Raw genomic sequence first — 16,126 nt, forward strand, 5'->3', positions numbered from 1 at the left:
ACAAACTGCAGTCCGTTTCTTGACTTAGGTTTAGGTCTGGATGCACGACAATGCTGTGAAAGCTGTGCTGTGGAGGTAGTCTTATAGGGAGGGATTCCTCTTGTTATAAAGCTTTCGGATGGGGAGAACCCGAGAGCAAACAGCAGACTGTAGGGAGGAAAAGGTTAAGTTCAGCGTTAGCTGGACTGTGAGGTAAATCAGAGGAGGCACTTATTAGAAAACTCATTTACTTGATAGGGTGACATGAGTTGTAAGAGTGAAGGGTAAATTGAGGTGCAAGAGTGTAGGGGTGGGATGAATAGTGAAGGTGTAGAGGAGGTGTACAATAAGTTCAGTAAAAAGAAAAAAAGCAAGCTGTTCAAAACATAGTACATTCACGTTTAGCAAGCAGTTTAAAACATAGTACATTCAGTTTATAGCATCAGTATATATCAAGCCAGCGTCTCAGCATTTAGGCAACCTCCGACTAGATCGGCTTTCTTTTCTGTTGATATATGCTTAGTCTTTTCTGTTTGTTTAAATAAGGGAAAAGAAAAAATACACCAGGAATCTGGAGAAAAGGGTTGTGTAATCTGCTAGTAGCAGTAGATAAAATCTAAGAGGCTGTGTACATTTTATGAGAAGCACGTGTGATGTTCTTCGTCTTCCCTTGCTGCAGTCCTGACAATTGGGTATAGTCCGCGTCCCAGTCGGCCCGAATACCAGAGTATAAGGCTGACGTCGGTCATGGCGCCTTAGACTGACGTCAGTACATCAGGGTACTAATGCGCATGACCGACGTCATTTCCTCAGTCTTTTTTGCCGCATGGTCCGATGCAGAAGCAATTTTGCGAGTGCAGGTTGGCGTTCTGAGATTTTCCGAAACCGGAGTTTCAGACCGAATACAGAGTTGGCTAAGTAACCCCGTTGGGGAACATTTTGGTTTTTTCTTGCCTCAGTATTTAACCGGATGTCAGAAAAAGTGAATAACTGTATTTCTTGTGGGAAGCAGATACCGCATAGGGATTATCATACATTGTGTATACCTTGTTTAGGGCCTGAGCACGACGTTGTTGGTTGCCGCTCTTGTGCTAGATTTAACAAGCGCACTATTAAGAGGAGGCTTGATTGTGCTAGGTTAGTGTTTGGGAAGCGTTGCAATTATACTATGCCGTCGGATGCTCCGACGCCTGCTTCATCTAAGAAGCGCAAGGACAAAACAGTGAAGTCTAGGAGTGAGGAACCGGCAGTCCCGGACGCCGGTCCTTTAGAAGGCTCAGGGGAGCCAGAGGTTTTGCCAGGAGTCTCTATGGAGTCTCAGGCAGATACTTTACTGTTACAGGATGTGCCTTCTCAGGAGGTAGGCCAGGCTGAGGGGCTTCTCAGGTAACTGTTCTTCCCTCTCTTCCCAAGGTAGTTAGGGCCTCTCCTTCTGTTGCCAAAGCTTCTTTTAGAGGAAGGCCAAGTTCAGCTTCTGTAGGGGCTTCTCCTAGCATTTCGGGCTCTGTGCCTAAGAAACATATGCTTAAAATGGCAGAAGATTTGATTACTCTGATTAGAGGTTCTATGCCCCACCTGATAAGAGGCCTAGGGTGGAACAGGAGTTTGATAGTTTTGAACAGTGTTCACAGGCTTCAGAGTCTTCTGTGGAAGACTTGCAAGAGTTTCCTACTTATTCTGATTCTGATGTGGATGATTCCACTCCTTCAGCTTCTCCTCCTGAGGATTTTTCATTTTCAGAGACTCTTCACTCCATGAGGGAGCACTTTAAATGGGAAGGCCAAGATTACTCTGACTCCAGAAAAAGGCTTAGGGAATTCTTGTTTTTGCCCCAGCATAGGCCCTTAGCTATTCCTCCTGTGTTGAATGTGGTGGAGGATGTTTTGCAGAGGCTTCTCTGAACCCTGATTCCTTGCCTCCTGCTCCTGTTAAGCCTGATAGGTATTATAGGGTGCCCAAGCTCATAAGTATTTGTTTAAGAGTCCCAGGGCGGACCCAGAAACTGTTTCTCAGGGGCCTAAAGGTGTTAAAGCTTCTGTGGTTAAAAATCCTGTACCCTCTGATAAAGAGGCAAGGGCTTTGGATAGGTGGGGTAAGAAAGTATATACTTCTTCCACTCTAGCCATGAGGGCGTTGAATTGTCAATTTCATATGCTGAAATATCAGAATTATCTCCTTTCACAATTGAAATCTAAGGTGGATGCTTTGGCGGAAGGTATTGAGTGTAAAGAATTGCTGGATTTGGTTCATGTGTCTGAACAAGTGGGTAAGCATTCTTTGCAGTGTGGTTTTGATGCTGTTCAGGCCTCCTCGAGGGTGGCTGCTACTAGTTCTGTTCTTCGCAGACATGCATGGTTGAAGGATCAGAATTTAGCTGAGCATGTTAAGACCAGGATTTTGGATGCTCCTTTACAGTCTGATGTGTTGTTTGGACCGCCTGTGGAAGCAGTTTTAAAGAAAATGGAGGACAAAGCTAAGTCTATGCAGACTGTTAAAGATTTCTTGCAGGTGCAGCCTCCGAAGTTTAGTAGAAATTGGCCTGCTAAGGGGTGGACATATCCTGCTTATGGTTCCCAGTCTAGGGGTAGGTCTAGACGTGGTAGGGGCAGGGCTCAAGGTTCGTTTAGGCCTAGATCAGACAGTTCACCTGCTCAGACTTCTGGTGAGGGCAGGGGTCAGTCCTTTCGTAAGCAGAACCAATGACCTGCCTTTCCAGCTGCCAGTGGACTCTCGTCTGGCAGCTCCTTTGGGAGGAAGATTGTCTCTTTTCAAAGAAAATTGGGATTTAATCACTCAAGACAGATGGGTGCTGGATATCATTCATCACGGGTACAGATTTTATTTCCACACAATGCCCCTTTCAAAGGCATGCCAGATGTTCCTCCTCCACAAAGAAAAGAGGCTCACAAGCAAGTTTCTCAGTTACTCCAGATAGGGGCTATTCAGCCAGTCCCTGTGTCAGAAAGGGGCTTGGATTTTATTCTCGCCTGTTCCTAGTACCAAAGAAGGGGAACACGTGGAGACCAATTTTGGATTTATCTATCCTCAACACTTATCTGGACATTCCCAAGTTCAAGATGTTGACGTTACAGCAACTGTTACCTCTGCTGGGCAAGGATCACTGGATGGTAACTTTGGATCTCAAGGAAGCTTACCTTCATGTGCCCATAAGGCTAAGTTGCAGAAAGTATCTGCGGTTTCGAACTGGAGATTTTCATTATCAGTTCTCTGCATTGCCCTTTGGCTTATCTACTGCCCAGAGTATTCACAAAGGTTCTGGCTCCAGTGATAGCTTACTTCAGGCTTCAAGGCATTCAAATTTATCCTTACTTGGACGACTGCCTGATTCTGGCTCAAGAAAAGGAACACCTTCTACAGCATCTGGAATATGTCATAGCAGTGCTAAGATGCCTAGGGTATTCTGTGAACGAAATAAAGTCCAGTCTAGTACCCTCTCAAGACATGTGCTTTCTGGGTGTGAGACTGAATACAGCAGCCCAGATGGCCTTTTAACCCCGGACAAACAAAAGAGTCTGTCACTTTACTTCCATCAACTATCTCATCAGTCCGTGCTGACTGCAAGGACAGTCCTTCAAGCATTAGGGTTCATGGCATCTTGTATTCTGGTGCTTCCCAATGCCAAACTGCATATGAGGAAGCTGCAATGGTATCTCAAAATGTATGGACACAGCACTGCCAAGATTTGGACACTGTCATTCAAATAATACCTTGCCTTCAAAAGGAATTCTTGTGGTGGGCTCAGGAATGTCACCTAAACAAGGGACTCTCTGTGACCCGGCCAGAGGCGAGTCAGATTTTAACGACAGATGCCTCGGACACTGCTTGGGGAGCTCATCTAAATGGAAAGTGGATACAAGACAAGTGGCCTGCCAGACTACAGCATCTACATATCAACATGAAGGAGATGTTAGCAGTCCAGTTTGCATTGATGGCGTTCAAGGAGTTACTTCTTCCAGGGCAGGTGTTGATTCTGACAGACAACACAACTGTCATGTGGTACATCAACAAGCAAGGGGGAACACATTCTTATCCTCTATGCAGGCAAGCAATGATTCTATGGGAGACTGCGTTAAGCCTGCAACTGACTCTTCAGGCAAGGTTTCTGCCAGGAGCACAGAACTCCTAGCAGATGTATTAAGCAGACAAATCATGGATCCCCACGAGTGGAAACTGGATCTTCATGTATTTCAGAAATTGACAGTGTCATGGGGAACTCCAGACATAGATCTGTTCGCTTCTCCACTAAACCACCAGCTGCCAAAGTATTGCACAAAGGGGTTTCATCACACAGCTTGGAAAGTGGATGCTCTGTCTTTCAGTTGGAAAAACCTTCATGTCTATGCCTTTCCACCTCTACCTCTTCTTCCAAAGGTATTACTAAAGGTCAGACAGGACAGGCCAAGGATGATTTTGATAGCTCCAGATTGGCCTCGGCAACACTGGTACCCACTTCTAAGGAGTCTTGTAAAGAAGCCTCCATGGCCTTTACCTCTGATTCCTCATCTGTTATCTCAGAAGGACGGTCATCTGCTCAATGTCAAGCTTCCATCTCTTCATCTCACAGCTTGGCATATTCTGTGTTGAAGCATGGTAGGTCTCAGCTTCCTCAACAAGTTTTAAATGTGATTATGGAAGCTAGAAGGCCTAGTACTAGGAGAGTGTACGCAGAAAAATGGAAGAGATTTTTATTTTGGAGTACAGCAAAGAATTTGGAGATTTCAGAGCCTAATTTGAGTGTGGCTCTTCAATATCTTACTGAATTACTGGACAAAGGTTTGTCTTTCTCTTCCATAAAGATTCATGCTGCAGCAATTTCAGCTCACTATGATTGTGACCCACCTTTGTTTTCGCATCCTTTGTTCAAGCAGTTTCTTAGAGGGCAAAGAATATAAGACCCCACGTAGAGCTCCTACTCCTGCTTGGGATCTCAATTTTGTGTTGGAAAAACTTACTCTACAACCTTTTGAGCCTGCAGCTACTGCTGAATTGAAATATTTGTAATGGAAGACTGCTTTTCTGTTGGCTATTACTTCTGCAAGAAGGGTGTCTGAGTTGCAGGCCCTTATGGCAGTAGAGCCCTTTTTGATTTTCCATAAGGACAGGGTATCATTACGTACTAATCCTTCCTTTATGCCTAAGGTGGTTTCTAGTGTGGCTTTAAACCAAACTATTCATTTGCCTACGTTTTTTGCAGATCCTCAAAATAAAGGGGAAAAGATTTTGCACACTTTAGATGTACACAGGCAATTGCGTTATTATTTGAGCAGGACTAAAGATTTTAGGCAGTCTCAGCAGTTACTTGTTTCTTTTGCTTTAAGTTCACAGGGCAAGCCTGTGTCAAAACAAACTATTTCTAGGTGGATTGGCTTTTGCATTGCATTTTGTTATTCCCATCATGGCAAAGAGGTTCCAGCTGGGATTAGGCCTCATTCCACTAGGGCTACTGCCACTTCCACAGCATTTCTAAGGGGGGTGGCAACTAAGGATATTCTGGAGGCAGCTACTTGGAGTTCAGTGCATACTTTCTCTAGGCATTATCACCTGCCTATATACTCTAAGACTAGAGCTGGTTTTGCCACAGCTGTTTTACAAGGCATGTTGTCAGCTCCTGCTACTTTATAATTTGCCAGCCTCCCTTACCTCTGCTTTGGGATTCTACCCAATTGTCAGGACTGCAGCAAGGGAAGACGAAGAACATAGTACAGTTTTGTACCTACCATAAATGTAGATGTTCGAGGATTCCCTTGCTGCAGTCCAATTTTCCCTCCCTCCTTCCCTCTGTGTTTCAGGGTGGTTGTGTAGGTGAGTTTACATGCTTATATTTTTGTATATATTACTGTATATATTGTACATGTTTTTTGGTGCAGGTTGTTTTTGGGACTTGTCTTTTTGGGTCTTCTGACATCTGGGGCAAGAAAAGACTGAGGAAATGACGTCGGTCATGCGCATTAGTACCCTGACGTACTGACGTCAGTCTAAGGCGCCATGACCGACGTCAGCCTTATACTCTGGTATTCGGGCCGACTGGGACGCGGACTATACCCAATTGTCAGGACTGCAGCAAGGGAATCCTCGAACATCTACATTTATGGTAGGTACAAAACTGTACTTTACTGCAGTACCTTTAAACATTTATTTCTGCTATGTTTATATTTATTCAGTGGTACTTTTCTGTTGCATGCAAACCACGTCATACATCCGTTTCCTAGTATCCTATTATTTTACTCTTCCACGTCAATCCTGAAAGCAGTCATCTTGTATGTAGTGTGCCAAATAAGTAATGAGGGAGAGAAAGAAAGAACTGCTAGTTTGTGACATCTGTTTACATGGATGCAGCTGTTGAGAGGTGGAAGAAGCCCACGCAGTTAACCTAATTGTCTGGAAAATGTCTCTTGTGTTAGTAATTGACTCAGGTGGTACCCCAGAACATGTAGTAGGTAACTGTGCCAAGAAGTGCGAGACATTTTCACACACAATCCAGATGTCATGTCATATATAAACAATAACCAAAGAGGGGGTGTGGGTATATGAGGATTTACCAACTGTTGGTGTGGTTTAAGCATAAGGACAAAGCCCGAGTGATTAAACAAAGCCAACAGTGGGTAAATCCTCATATACCCACACCTACTCATCAGTTGCTGTGGTTAGACAAGGATATTAAAGAAAGAAATTGCTTACCTTTCTTAAATAATGCCTTTGTATGATGGTGCAGTAGTGTTTCTCCGCATTGTTTCTTGTTCTGCGTTTGTTGATGTACTTTGCATGCATGTGGAACTCACATTCCCATGCTTGCACAGTACATCAGTGCTGTTCAATAGAAGCAATGGAGAAAAGAGAATCTCTGTTGCCTTTTTTTTTTTTTTTTTTAATCTATTAAATCTGGGCAGTTCAGATGTGCTACAGTCTGCCAAGACTGCATAGAAATACAAGGAAAATCGGGTACGTTTCTTTAGTTTTGCAGAACGTACCTGATTTTTCTTGTATTTGGTCTGTCCTGGTACATACTTCTAAATCTCTTAACCCAAGAAATGTGGACAAAGTCTTAAATAATGGGGACAAAGGTCCCCAAATAGCGACAGATTGTAAATGTTGCTGTTATAAGCTTAGAAATCTGCTAGAATAACAGAATTTGTGTTAGCATGCATTGTCTGAAGGATATGAAGTTTGAGGCGAAAATCTGAAGAATCAATGGTACTTTTGCAGACGGACTTTTTTTTTCTTTTGGTATATGCTCACTTTACAGTGGGGATGCTGGTTGGTCTGTCCAGGCAGCATGCTCGTTTTTGAATAACAATGACCCATCATTGTGTAGTACTGGTTTTATTCGGATTACAAGGCGTTTGGCTCTTCTGAGTATCTGAACCTTGGTCGTTGAATTTCATTAGTACCTCTCTTTATCTTGACTTTTAAGTTATAGAGCACATTTTACTGCTGTGTTTTCCCCAAGTCATTATGGATATACTACTCTGTTACTGTGTGAATACTTAAATCATGCAGCCAACAGTAGCCGTCATTGAAACAAACCTAATAATCTGTGGCATCTTCAGCAGTGCATTGGACTGCCCACACTCCCTGTTTTCGTTGGTCACCTTTAATGTTCTAGTGTAGCTTGAAAGTAATATGTTAGAGCTGAAGAAAGCGAAAATGAGAAGGTGCAAACAGCATAAGGTCATAGCCACTCTTCAATTTATTTTATTTATTTTTTGTTTTACATTTGTTTACCGGGAAAGTCCGACTGGAACAAGGTCCATTTACAGCGGAGGCCCAGGGAGAAAAGCTCCATAACATAATGGTACAACTACAACAAATGACAAAAAAATTCTGTACAGAGGCATGTATACAATCAGAGCTCCATGTCTTTATATGACAACACAATCCACAAATGACAGAAAATTTCTATACAGTGGCATATATACATTCTAGGAGTCAAAATTAAAATGTTTTGAGTGTTTACTACCCATATTTAGCTCAATTTCTTATTGCAAATATGAGAGCTGTAATTGGAGACCTGCAACTCAATCAAAAAAAAAAAAAAATACAGAATTTTGAGACTTGCTGTTAAACTTTGAAAGTATTTATGTTTGCAGGGAGTTAGAGTGCCCCCTGTACCCTCTCCTGTGTATTAACTTCAACATCACTTTAGCACTGAAAAAGGGGAATACTCAAAGGTACCACAGTTTCGGTTTTGGTATACATTCCAAACTTTTGTACCTTACATTTCTGCTGTCCACATTTCAGCAGCATCTCTTGCCAAGCACGCGTGTGTTGACAACAGTAAATCGAATCTACTCTGTGATGGTGTTTACATCATAGGAGTGTGCATTCAACTGTATCTTTGCACTGTCATTAAATGTTGTCCTAGACTGCCTTTTAATGTTGTAATGTCTTGTTTGCTGGTGTAGTGTTTGTGAGTTATTTATTGTTAAGCATTTCTAAAGTTCTTATTCCATCACAGCCTCTTTGCTTAATGAGATGCTTGTAATCTGTTAAACTGAATTCCTGTACTGAGGTTTTTCTGTTTTTTAACCACTGTCAAGTGAGTTTTGATGGGTGTGATATCTCTACTTATTTGTATGTGGAGCTGGAGGTGGGACAGGGAAATGAGGGCTGATTTGCTGCACTGATTTGGTCAAGGATCAGAGGTGTGCAGTACGAGAGCGCTCTGTACTGTGCAGTCTTAAAACCTGATGTTTCAGTTTGGAGGACTGGAGCTATAGTGCACTGGGTAAGTACACTGTCAATGAAATATTTTGAAAGGAATGCCTCATAGCCTGGTGTTAGTAGGGGGATTTTTTTTTATTGCTAGTATCAAGATCCTTGAAATCTTCACTGCACTGCTAAAACTAACAGAAGCAGCATAGGTTCATAGGTTGGTACTTGGCTTTCGGCCCTAGGGCCTATAAAAGCCTAGCCATAACAATTCCCTGGATATTTCTTCCCACAATATTTACTTCCCTGGACCCCTGTCTAGCAGGGCGACTGACGTGATCCCTGGGGTGAATTTCTTATTTCCCATCCAATCGTCAAGGTTCCTTTTGAAGAGGGCCAAGTAGGTGCTCTGCTTGACATCAGTAAGAATGAACGACGAAATAGAACGGGCAGTCTGTTCCAGACTATGGAGAGTCTGTGGGTCAGGAACCTACCCCTAGAGCATATTTTGCTTTTCAGAATAATTACTCAATTATAGCCTGGCTCTGTAATGCACAAGGGTAAAACCCCATGTATGGCCTATACAGCTGAGGTTTCAGTAACAGCTCAGGTGCTGGGAGGGCTGGGAATTAAGTAGTGATCATCAGTTCTGGTTTGCAGTCAGCTGATTTAATTAGTAATAGTCAGTTGTCCTTTTCTGGATTCCAGTCAGCTGATTTAGATAGTGGTCATGAGTTGTCCTGTTGTGGATTCCAGTCAGCTCATTTGCTTGAACGCAAAGAGGCTTACATGACAACAGTAGCTAAAGACTTGGGGGTAGGGGTGGGATGGGATTGCCACTCCCATCATGGTGATAGCCCTTAACTGAGCATAAGTATGAGGAGAGTGTAGAAGGCCCTTGCAATGATTTAGCTGCTCACTTTAGCCAATGGAGAGGGTTACGCCCATAAAGAAAAATCTGCCCACATAATATGCTCTCAGAAGATTTGGGGACTTCCTGTAGGATGGGTATCATGTAGTTTTGGGCACAAGGCAGAAGAGGTGGTCATTTTAGGGTCCTGGTCAGAAAGATAAGCCAGATACCCTTGAAGCCAGAAGCCATATGCCCCTGGAACAGCAGTTGTTTGTCTTTTCGGCTTTTCCCGGTTAGGGGTCGCCAAAGCGGAACTCCGGTCCACTAATGATTGGCAGTAGATTTTTTTTTGGGTGACGAGTTGCCAGCCCGACGCCCAAACATCAGCGAAGGCACGCCCATTCATGCATGTCTTTTGGAGGCCACTCGACAGCAGGGAGGACATGCAGACTCCACACAGCAGACACTCAAGCCATGGATCGAACAGGAGAACTCTTGGTGTGAGGCAACAGCGCTACCGCTGTACCACCATGGCTTCCTGCCCCAGGAACAGCGGTATTCCTAGTCAAAGAAAAAGCAAGAACAGGGTCACAAACACCATATTGATGCCGTGAATGACTGCCTCTCTCAGTGGGTCAGAAGAGGAGATCGAGTCTGCTTGTGGAGGCTTGATATTTGGCAAGCATGGTGCAGAAAGCACTGGGCGTATCCAGTTGTAGCTGTAAATTGGCTTTGACAGCACTTGTGTATGAACTGAAATTTAAATACATTTTAATATGCTACAATGTAGCCTGTGAGAAATTTGAAATTAAAATAATTGCCAGCGTGGTCAGTCATATTTTAAAGCTAGGAAATAAAGCCTTTTATTTGTTCTTTACTGAAACTATAATGTTAACTGTAAAGCCTACATAAAGAAAACACCTTAACCTTTCTTTTGATAAGTAACAGAAATATTGATCCTGATATATTTTTTTATATTAAAGTAGATTTGGTTCTAGTTGAGACTCTGGTAAATGAAGATAGTTCTGCAGATACAACACATAAAAACGTTGATCTGTAAAAGATGCATATGTTGCTCAATATCGTCTCAAATAGTAATTTGTCATCATTCTTAGTTTAACCACAGGGCAAGGTTTTATACCCCACATTTTGACTAGAGGAATTGCAGCTTATGGAGATGCCATGAATGTATAATTCTGCCTGTTCCATTTTAGTAGTGCTAATGGTGTTTTCTGTACTAAATCTTCTGTCCATGTGGAGAAAGACCTCAAATAAGATTGTACAGTAGCACTATATTTGCTCTACTCGCTAGTATGAGTCAGATCTCAGAAGTAGTTTATTATTTGACCTGTCAGCTAACTTTTGTAATGGCTTTCTTGTAATTCTCTCTGTTTGCACCGTTTGCTTGCCTGTTGGTTAAGTTATTGCTGCACTGTTTAAGCATGCCTGTTCATAAGTTTTTCTGATGTTCGCTACAGTTACGTAGCATTTACCTGTTACCGTGTTGTGGTGCTTCTGTGTTTTGAGTGCACAGTGACTGTAACATTCTCCTTTTGGAAACCTTGTTTTTACTGTCACAGGACCACAACTCTTGGTTCATGTAGACTACTAGCACAGAGGATTACAACTGTGGGCTGCTAACAGGTTTTATTCTGCAGTATTGGATGGGATTCCCTTAGTCTCAACTCATCTGCTTTATAACTTGGAGCAAGTGAGTCTACCATACTTTGTGTGTGTATATATGTATGTGTGTATAATATATATATATATATATATATATATATATATATATATATATAATCTATGTACACACACACACACACACACACACACACACACACACACACACACACACACACACGTGTGTGTGTGTGTTTATAAAACAAGATTGTAAGGTGCACTGTTAGTAAGTTTGTGATGTCAAGGAGAGGAGGTCAGAGAGAGAGAGAGAGAGAGCAGATAACTTGCCAAACCGTTACAAAGTAAAGGGATGGTTTGAAGCATGTAAAATATAGTGGTAGGGGGAGGCGCAGTGTGTTTCCTGTTACCTGTATAGTGTTCAGTGATGTCCCAGAGTAGTATTCCTCAAAAGGACAGCCTCTTAAAGCATTCCCCATCACTGGCCCAGTGATGAGGTCGCATGCAATGATAGTGACATATTCGTAGATTCTGTCGATGTAATCTTGTATAACTTGCATGAAGTAGTGGAAGCCGAGCTCTGCACTGGAGCTCACCACTATCCCAGTGGTGAATCATCACCATCTCTGTTTGTCACGCACAGACACAGGCATATATTCTTTGCTCTGGAGGTTGGATCAGTCATATCTAAGAAGAGGGTTGTATCCATATGCTGCTGTTGCATTACATGTCTTCTTTGCGTCTATCCACACTGTCCACTTGCAGCCTATGAAGTTGAAGAACTGATTACTTCTACTGCTATTTTGGCATCTAATTATTGTCAGGAATGCAGACCGACAAAGATGAGGCACATTAGGATTATCTGACTTATGTGCCTCCTGAGTTTAATCTACTTAGAGACTATGATGTTTGCAGATGACATTGTGATCTGTAGTGAGTGTAGGGAACAGATGGAGGAGACCCTGGAGAGGTGGAGACATGCTCTAGAGAGAAGAAGAATGAAGGTCAGCAAGTCTAAGACAGAATATATGTGTGTGAATGAGAGGGGGGATAGAGGAATGGTGAGGCTGCAGGGAGTAGAGGTGGGTGAGTTTAAATACTTGGGATCAACAGTTCAGAGTAATGGTGAGTGTGGAAGAGAGGTGAAGAAGAGAGTACAGGCAGAATGGAGTGGGTGGAGAAAAGTGTCAGGAGTGATTTGCGACAGACGAGTACCAGTAAGAGTGAAAGGGAAGGTCTACAAGAGGGTAGTGAGACCAGCTATGTTATATGGGTTGGAGACAGTGGCATTGACAAAAAGGCAGGAGTCAGAGCTGGATGTGGCAGAGTTAAAGATGTTAAGATTTGCACTGGGTGTGACGAGGGTGGGCAGGATTAGGAATAAGTATATTAGAGGGTCAGCCCAGGTTGGAAGGTTTGGAGTCAAACCAGAGAGGCAAGAATACATTGGTTTGGACATGTGCTGAGGAGGGATGCAGAGTATATTGGGCAAAAGATGCTAAGGATGAAGCTGCCAGGTAACAGGAAAAGAGGAAGGCCTAAGATGAGGTTTATGGATGTGGTGAGATAGGACATGCAGGTGGTTGGTGTGACAGAGCAAGATGCAGAGGACTGGATTAAATGGATACAGATGATCCACTGTGGCGACCCCTAATGGGAGCAGCCAAAAGAAGAAGAAGAGTCTGAACTAGTGTTAGTTTATGATAGTTAATTTTTTTTTTTTTTTTTACAAGCGTCTTTGAATCCTCGGTAAGTAAGTAGTTCTGAAGCCATTGTGAATTGTATATGTCACAAGGTGACACAGGAGGACATTCCTTTTGGCCATTAGTATTTGTCAAGCATATGTTTACTGTGAAACTGTAGTCCGAGATTACATTGTATGTTTGTAGTGCATGGAGTGTGGTAATTATGCTGTGATAATCGTAAAAAGACAAATCATTTAAGCACTAGATTGATGCCAGACCCAACCTTAACAAATGTTAAGCACTTCCTGCTTAAGTTGTTAAGGATAGGTCTTGGGCTAGGCAGTAAAGTCTGCCAGAACTGAGAAGCAAACGTTACCAGAGTAAAAGATTTGTTCCTGCCTACTGTCTGTAGATAATGTGTCCTGACGTCCTGTTATCAACTTAGAAAGTTACTAGAGTAACAGGATCATGACAGGTTACTAGGCTATTGGCCCTGAAGCCCTTATAATCCTAACCAAGAGTTTAGCCCATGTTTTGACAAGTCAGCACCCGATGCCCCTGTCCAACAGGGACACGGGTGTAATCCCAGGGGTGTATTTTTGTTTTCCTATCCAGTTATCCAGGTTGCATTTAAAAAGGGGTAAAGAGATACTCTGCTTGACGTGGAGAGGGAGTCTGCTGTATAGATGGAGAGTGTGTAGGACACACATCTGTCCCACCAGCAAGTCCTGTTGATGTCACAGACCAGGTTGAGGCCACGCGTGCAAGTTACTTGAGTCGAGCTTGACTTGCGGGATATGCAACAGTCCCATCAAGGTGGGGTCCATGATTGCCTTGTATGCCAGACAGAGGTCACCTCTGAGGAGTCTCTATGAAACTGAGTAGAGGGATAGGGCTTTTAGCCTATCTGTGTATGGCAGATGTTTGAAGCCCTGGATTCTCCTGGTGAGGAACCTATGTAGTCTCTCCAGCTGCTGTATGTGCTTTGCAAGGTAGATGCTGAAAGGAGCATTGTAGTCAATAATGGGCCTTATAAGGAAAGAATACAGGGATGTTATAGGTTCATAGGTTCATACTAGGCTATCTGCCCTAGGGCATTTATAAGCCTAGCCAGAGTGTGTTTGGCTTTCGCCACCCATTTTAAATTAATTTTGCTATGCCCTTTTTCGAGGTTAGTATACTGTGCCTCTGTCTAACAGTGACACAGAAGTGATACCCGAGGTAAACCTATGATCCCCCATCCACTTATCAAGATTCCTCTTGAAGAGAGTCAATGAAGGACTCTGCCTAACCTGGACTGGGATTTTATTCCAGAGTGAAGGGAGCCTCTGGGTTATGAATCTGTCCCTCCAGCATGTCCTATTTATTTCAGTGCTGAGGTTCAAGTCTCTCGAGCGTGTAGCTCGATGGGATTTGGATTTTCTGAGGTGCAGCATGCCCATTAATTCCGGGTTGGACATGGCTTTATACGTCAGGCACAGATCGCCTCTGAGCAGGCGGTATGCCACTGAGTAGAGCTGGAGTTGGGGTCTTTCCAGTTGCTGCAGGTGTCTGGTAAGGTACATCCCAAAAGGGGCATTGTACTCAATTATGGGCCTGATGAGGGATGAGTAAAGAGGCACAATGACCTCCCCTGATCTAGATGTGAATCCCTTCATGATTAGGTGGGCTATATAAAATGTTTTTCTAACCACTTTGGCCACGTGGTTGTCAAATGAGAGATGGCTATCAACTTGGGTCCCCAGGTCCCTAATTACTTCTTCCATACTTAATGGATTACCACCTATGTGGTAATTTGTGGGCACTTTGTTTTTGCCAAAGGGGATGACTATACACTTTTTGGCGTTTAGCTTGAGGCCATGGCTCTGGTACCAGTTGTCTTTTCTATGAGGCCCTTTTGGAGGATGCTTGTGTCTGCTGGAGAGTCGATTATAGCGCCCAGTTTGCAGTCATCTGACCTCCTTGTCCCTGGATGAGATACTCTTGCTTATGAGGTGGGCCATATAGAAGACTTTCCGTACAACGGAAGCAACATGGTGGTCAAAAGTCAGGTTGCTATCAACCTGGGTGCCCAAATCCCCCACAACTGATTGCATGCTTAGGATGTTATTAATGTGATAATTTGTGCGGCCATCACTCTCCCCAAAAGGGGATGATGCATTTTTTGATATTTAGCTTGAGGCCATGTTTCTGGCGCCAATCATTTGTCTGAGTGAGACCCTCTTGGAGGATGTCCACAACACTAGGGGAATTGATGACAGCATCCAGCTTGCAGTCATCTGCATGTGTGTGCCCCTGCATTTTCTGAAAGATATGAAGTATGCAATTATTTAGTGTCTTCAGTCCTCAGTAATTTGTCCAAAAAACATGGACTTTGAAGAACAGACCAAACATATGAGGCAAACATCTGGACATTGAGAAAATCTGTATGGTTGAGAGGCATGGAAGGTAGGTGTAAATGTAATGGACTGCATTACACTGCCTTTCTGACAGTACTTGCCAAGTGCTTTATGGATTTTAAAACCAGCAAAACACTTGGCATTTTTGGCTTTTTTTTTTTCATTTTTGTTTTCTTGTTTTTCCTGTAACTAGTAGTACATGGAGCACATAAAGCTGCATGCACTACAAGCAATTATGATCAGATCACCAATGCCGTCTTATGTGTTCTTGACATGGATGCCAGGATTCACCTCTCATGGTCTGCTCTCTAAGTGAATTTCTTGGAATCATTGTCTCCAACAAATAATAGTATGTTGGTTAGCATCAGTGGACTGCTCATAATCCTCTGTTTGTAAGCTTGTGGTTGACAGTAGCCTACAGAACAGTAATTAGTTCAGTAAATGGGTGAAAGCAACAATTGAGGGTGACACTTGAAAGTATGTTTAATGCACTTGTGGCTGAAGGCTAGCATTTCCAACTCTCTGTTTCCTGGTTTTATTTTGTCATACAAAACACACAATCAGAAGTACAACACAGATGAATCAGATTTTTAGTGCATTTCCTACTTAGGGTTGCCACCCCTCCGTTTTTTTTTCTGGACTATCCGGAAATCAAACTGATTCTCCGGTAGTCCAGAAAATACTGTACAAACTCCGGTATTCTGTTTCAAAAAGGAAGCAGACTATCGGAGTTTGTAAATCGGCTGATTTACTATGCTTTTTTACAGAAAAAGCAGGCAGTAGGGAAGGAAAAAGAGGGTGTTTCCCACCATGCACTGTTATCGTGATGTCACAAAGTGGGCGGTATGTGGACAGGAGAGGGGGTGGGCGGGGTTACTGGTGATGTGAGGGGTGTGGCATTA

The 16,126-nt window shown here is 43.0% G+C and overlaps 1 protein-coding gene across 1 annotated transcript in view; it reads left to right on the plus strand.

Annotated features, from left to right (window-relative positions):
- The window catches only part of EXT1 (exostosin glycosyltransferase 1), a 1,160,063-nt gene that overhangs the window by 599,199 nt on the left and 544,738 nt on the right, over nt 1-16,126 (plus strand). The gene's annotated exons all lie outside the window — the stretch shown is intronic.

Source organism: Protopterus annectens, chromosome 3.part1 (assembly GCF_019279795.1).
Source record: "Protopterus annectens isolate FY-2018-M chromosome 3.part1, PAN1.0, whole genome shotgun sequence".
Taxonomy (NCBI): Eukaryota; Metazoa; Chordata; order Ceratodontiformes; family Protopteridae; genus Protopterus; species Protopterus annectens.